This window comes from Triticum aestivum, chromosome 1D (genome assembly GCF_018294505.1).
Source record: "Triticum aestivum cultivar Chinese Spring chromosome 1D, IWGSC CS RefSeq v2.1, whole genome shotgun sequence".
NCBI lineage: Eukaryota > Viridiplantae > Streptophyta > Magnoliopsida > Poales > Poaceae > Triticum > Triticum aestivum.
Window position 1 is genome coordinate 411,536,997 of NC_057796.1, and position 6,266 is coordinate 411,543,262.

Sequence of the window (6,266 nt, forward strand, 5' to 3'; positions counted from 1 at the left end):
CGCCCTTGTTTTGTTTTGAGTCCGCTCAACAACTCAAGCGGCCGCGCCGAGAGTGGCAGGGTAGCCTTCCGCAATTGGCAACGCTCTCGATTCTGACTCGAGTCAAGCTCGACAGTTTGGGCGGTCGCGCTAAGGGCGGTAAGGTGGTTCGCCTGGCAGCAAGCACACCCGGCAGGCCAATGGGGATCCGTCCTCAAGACGCCGCCCTGGATTTACGCGTCGGCAAGCCTACCCGGTTAACGTAGGGTGGACATACAAAGGAAAATCGAACAGGAAAATAACATGCATTGTATCAGAAGTACTGCAGAGTCATATTACATCGCTTGCTGCCGCAGTTCTAACTAAAGATAAAAATCGTCTTGGTTGTGAACCTGTAGCAATGAAAAGAAACGGGGTGCCTAATCCCGGCGCAGGCCCTCCACCCTCTGGATTCCGTCGATGCGTCTGATGATGGGCCTGATACGCTCCTTGAGCACCGCGATGTCCGCATCCTCCTGCAGGCTCTCCAGCGCAGCTTCGAAGTCGAGGTCAGGATTCCAGTGCGCCACCTTGGTGAGGACCTTGGTCATGGCACCCCGGCAGAGCCTCCGGGACTCATCAGCCAGAGAGGCCTCCCGGTTGGAGTGGAGCTGCTCCAGGGCCCCGAGGACACCCTCGAAGAACAGGGTCAACTTGGCGTTGGTGGTCCCGCTGCGCTCTGGGGCGTACCTCACATTTAGCGTCCCCATGGCAGCCAGCTGCATGGTGATCCTGCCGGCGACGTCCTCGAGGCGGCTGATCCAGCGATTCTCGCCCTCCACAAAATCTTTGTGGTTGGCGGCTTCGTTCCTCCGCTGCAGCTTCTCGGCCTCCAGATCCTTGGCCAGGGTCTCCTCCCGAGCCTTGGCCTCTGAGAGCACCCCCTCGAGGCCCTCTAGCTTCAGCTTCAGGTCTTTGATGGATTTGTTGGCTTCGGAGAGCTCGCCGGCCCTGCTGACGGCGGTGCCCTGCGCCTCCGTCAGGGCGCCGTTGAGCGTGTCCTTCTCCTGGGACAGCTTCAGGGCCTGCTCCTTCAGTTCGTCCCGCTCCACCTCCAGCTCCTTCACCCTGCCGGCGTGAACCCGAGCCTAGGCATCGAGCGCCTCCCTGTGCCCCTGCTCCAGCTCTTGGGTCTGCTGCACGACGAGTCTGTCCACCTCCCCATCCTTGTCGTGGAGCGTTGCAGCAAGCTTCTCCTCTCGCGCGGCAAGGTCCTCCTCCTGGGAGTTCAGTGCAGCCTGGTGCTGGGTCCGAGCGGCCTCGGCCATAGCGGCCAAGCTCTCCTCCGTCTCCTGGGCCTTCTCAATGTCGGACAGCTTCATGGTGAGCTCCACATCGCGCTTTGCCAGCTCGCCCTGGGCGGCCTTCAGCTCTTCACTAGCTTGGCGGAACCAAGTCTGCGCCTCGGCGACGCGCACCTTGAGGTCCGCCTCCGCCTTGTCCACCGTTGCCCTCCTGGACTTGGCCTTGTCCAGGCGGGCGCGGTGGAGCGCCTGGAGCTTCCGGAAGTTGGCGCCCATGGCCTGGAGAAGCCGCTCCTCCTGAGAGCCGTCGCCACCGGTGCTCGGTTCGTCAACAACCTCGAGCCCGGCGGCGGCAAGCACGTCCTCGTCGAACGCCTCTCCCTTGATGGGCGCCCTGGAGCTTGACGACCCTGGGAGGTGGATGAAGAGGCCGTCGGTCACCCTCAGATACCTGCCGGAGCCGGAGGCAGCGGAGGAGGAAGGCTGGTCATCGACCACCTCCTCCTTGGTGGCGGCCTTGCTGGCCTCCCCGGCGGGCCCCTTGCCGGGCTCCCCGGCAGGCCCCTTGGCGGTGTCTTTGGTAGCGCCCTTGGCGGTCTCCTCGGCAGCGATCTTCTCGGCCTCTGCCGCAGCGTCCTTGGCGACATCCTCGATGACGGCATCTATGTTCTCTTGGTCCACTGACGGACGATCTGGATACCAAGAAGGGAATGAGACAAAGCCAAGACAAAGAGCCAGCAAGGAAAGAAAAAGAACAGGAACGAGAGGCGAACGGCTTACCAGCGTCGGGCTGGGAAGCAGAGGTCCCCTCCCTGCCAACATTTGGCGCCGAGGTGAAGCCACCGGCGCCCGAGTTCTCCTCCTCCTCCTCCATGTGCGTGGGCTCGGTGCTTGGCGCCCATGCCTGGGACGCCCCTCAGGGCGGCGTGGTCTATGGGGGCGGCATGTTGGGGGTAGCCCTCTATGGCTCCTCCTGCTGCTGTCCTCCTCCTGCGACCGCGGCAAGGTCAGCACCAAGAGATCGTGCCCCCAACACATGTTGACGAGGGGTGAGTGATGAACTTACGCTAGGGGCTATGCTGGGAGCTGCTGTCTGGACTGCTCAACACCACCAGCGGTGCGCCAGCAGCGCATGCCGAGGGCTGACCACCTGCCAAAGCCTTGGCCCTCTTCACCCTCTGGGCTAGTGTCTCCGCGTCCCTACAAAGATGAACACAAATCGAGAGAAGTGGCACGGTATGAGGGGGGTGGAGATGACAAGAATGAATAATACTTACTCGTCCTCCACCTCCTCCTCTCCTGCTTTCCTCTTCCTCCTTGGGCTGAGGGACCCGAAGTCAAAGGTGACCCCTGCGTCGTCATTTGCCGGAGGAGGGGAAGCTGATGGAGTCCGAGGGTGTTTGGACGAAGAAGAGGCGGTCGCCCTCTTCTTCGCCACCGCGGCCTTCACCGACTTCTTCGCCGCCGCGGCCCTTGTCTGGCGCCCGGATCCCTCCTGGTCTTGCCGCGGTTGTACGGCCCTGCCGTGCCGGACCGGCTCGCCAGAGGTGGCCCGCTGTAGGACCCGCCCTCTCCCCATGGCCGGAGGATCGACAACCTCAGCCTCCTCCTCCGACGACTCGTCGACAACGTCCTCGACGAGAGGAGCCCCGGTGCCGGCGTTGCTGGCCTCCCCAGCGGCCTCCGCCCACTGGGCGAGCTCCTTCTCCTCCGCTTCCACTGCGGCCTTGTCCTCCACGCCACCGGCGCTGCCGGCCTCCTCGGCAAACTTCGCCTCCATCGCCCTGGCGGCGATGTAGTCCAGCTCCGCCTGGGTGGTGTCCTAGAGGAGCCGCGGCTCGGCAGTGATGTACCCCTCATGCAAGGTGTCGAAGAAATCCTGCACTTTAATTTCCTCTGGCTCGACCCAGCTTGGCTCAAGGCCATGCGCGTTGAAGTCCGGCATCATGGTGATGATGTCGGTCCAGTGCGAGTTGTTGCTCAGCGGGACCACTCCTGCCGGCAGCTTGAACAAGGGCCCCTTGGCGACCTTGCCGGCCTTCGCGGCGGCCCTCGCGGCCTTTCCGGTCCGCTCGACCTCACCATCGCGGTTCACGTCAAGCTGGAAGAGCCGCTGGCAGAAGTGGGCATGCCCCATCACCGTGAAGTTGTGGTCGAGGCCGGGGCGAAGCCTCATGATGTCGGCGGCATTCGTGAAGAGCCAGGCCGGCCTCCCCTTGTTATGCAGCGGAGCGATTCGGTGGCGGATGGAATCCGCCCCGATCATCTCAAGGGTGAGCCCGGCCTCGGTAAGGCGAAGGATCCTGGTGGTGGCGACCGTGAGCTTCGCATCGTCGGCGTCGACGTCGCTCTCGTCGCCCCAGCGAACCGGCGGCACATCGCGGACCCGGCAAAAGTTCGGCGGGTCCTTCTCTTCAATCCAGCACCACCGGCCCCACCATTCTGCCCACCTCTCCTTCATGGCGCCCTCCGGGTATGCCCCCTTGGCCCATGGGATCCAGGCGACACAACCGGAAATGGCGCCCCTGGTTGGATCCGAGGGAAGAAGTAGTGGCGAAAGAGCGTCGTGTTGGGATGCACCCCGGCGAAGCCCTCGCAGAGGTGCGCGAAAAGAGCCATGCACGCCATGGCATTCGGAGTAAAATCCAAAAGGTGGAAGCCGTAGGCGTGCACGACGTCATTGAAGAAATCGAAGAAGGGGGGACAGAGCCCGCATGAGAAGTAGTCAACAAAGAAAGGGTACCCATTTGGGGCGGCCTCGGCGCAATTGGCAGGGATGACGCGCGTGGCTAGATGCCCCGTTGTTTCTCCCCCGTCTTCACCCCCACAGGGGTTTGAAGGCCTCCCGGAGCTCGAACACGTCAACCGTCAAGGGGAAGTAGGCGAGCTGCGTCTGCTGCGCCGCCAACGCACTCTCCGGCTGCTCCGTCGCTCCGGCGTCCTTGGCCACTCCCTTGCCCTTGGTGGATTTGGGCGCCATGGTGGCTGGGGGAGCAAGAGATAGAAGACGGCGGAAACGCAGCAGCGGTGAACAAAGGCAAGAGCTCGAGAAGGAGGAAGAAAGGGGGCAGCGGCTCTGAGATTGGAGAAGGCGCAGAAAGGGGGTAAAGTGAGCAGCGCGCCCGCGGTTATTCCTTTTTTACGGGGAGGGCACGGGCCGCCTCCTTTCCCATTAACTGCGATGTGACGCATGCGTGCGAGAACCGCCCCACGCATGACCCCCCACGTCACACACGACCCCCCACGTCACGCGCAGGTCGTGGGGAAGCGCAGCAGACGGAGAGTTACTGCGGTAAAAATCCGCCCACCTGCCCGTGCACCATTTTGGGCCTGGCCCAACAACGTGTCGCGCTTATGTGTGGCCCAGGCCCGGGGGCTCCTGTCGGTGTACAAAAGTAGGGGCACTCTTTTGTACCCCTTTACTTGTGCACGGGCAGTCGGAGCCGCGCGCCACGGCCACACTAAGCAGAGCTGAGGAGGGAAGCCGGAGCGAAGCCAAAGCACAAGAAGCCCAAGGCAACTCCAAGACCAAGAACACAAAGGACAGAAGGGTGAAGCAGGTTCCCTCGGAAAGACCCTTGCCGGGGCAACCTCGGCAGCCCCGGCAAGGGCCTTGCCGGGGTGGCACACCCGACGCCAACAGAGTGAGCCACCCTTGAGCCCATGGGTTCCAACCCAACCAACTACATTGGAACTAGGGCTCGGGAGGCACCTCCGTGGTGGCATGCAGATCTTTGTCAAGACCATAGAGATGTGAGATCATATGAGAACTAGAAGACAGCGACCCACGGCGGGATCCTTGCCGAGGAGATCCACAAGACCCCCGGCAAGCGCCTTGCCGGGGACGACTGCAACGCCATGGTAAGACCCTTGCCGGGCCTCCGGCAAGGCCTTCGCCAAGGGCGTCAGCAGGGCCACAGCCAGGCCTGCGTCGACCAAGGCTCCGCCACCGTCGCCAAGCAGCTGCTAGCTCAACCAGCTGGGCAGGCACCTGCGTGGCGACGGGCGGCCTCTACGCCAACTCAGCAAGCACCCGCGTGGTGGCATGCAGATATTCGTGAAGACCCTACCACCACGCCACCTCAGCTGCCTGCCTGCCTACATGGGACCGCATGCATCGCTAGCCTGGGCGCGTGTCGAAGCAAGGCGGAGCGGCGACCGACGGGACGGGCCTCGTTCCCGTCCCTGATAAAGCTAAGGGACACCTAAGCTATGCATTGAATGCGTCTTGTCCTGTAACACGGGCGATAAGCTCACAGCACTGTATACCTTTCCACCTCCTTTGTGCCACCGTGGTAGCCCCTTTCGACTATAAAAGGAGGCCCATGGCGTACTGGAGAGGGATTCGGCTCTTTTGAAGTACACAACCACCATAGCTAGTTTGAGAGCTCAAGAACTCTCTCAAATACACACGAAAGCAGGACTAGGGTATTAAACATCCTCGCGGCCCGAACCTGGGTAAACGATCCTTGTGTTGACTGTTAATCCTGCTCTTCTCACAACCCCGCGCCCCGGCAACCGTAGTAGGGATTCTTGTGATCCCATAGGTGTCGTTTTCCACCGACAGGTTGATATGTCACAAAACAAGAAATGGGGAGGGAGTTAATGTACCGTGCCTAAGTGTTTTGGGATTATTTGGTTTTCGTAGGGTGACTTACACACCTAGACAGAGGAGTATATTGAGATGAGAATGCAATTAAACACACCCACATGCTTTGTGCTACAGTGACTGATCTGCACCGTCTGAGTTTGATCCAACGGTCATGTTGCGCCGAGACATGGACATGCCCATGCAGAGGGCGCCTAAACACCACCGAAGTCCCTCTGCTTCTCGAGGCGCACGATGTTGGTGATGTAGGGGGCGAAACGGCTGAAAGGCAATGCAATCTACGGGAAGGCGGAGGGAGCCAGCCGAGGAGCGGGGAATCTTTTGTTTTTCACCATGGTAAAACACCAGTCGACGACTTCTCACATCAGGGAGCAGTGGGTTTTACAGGCGGAGTC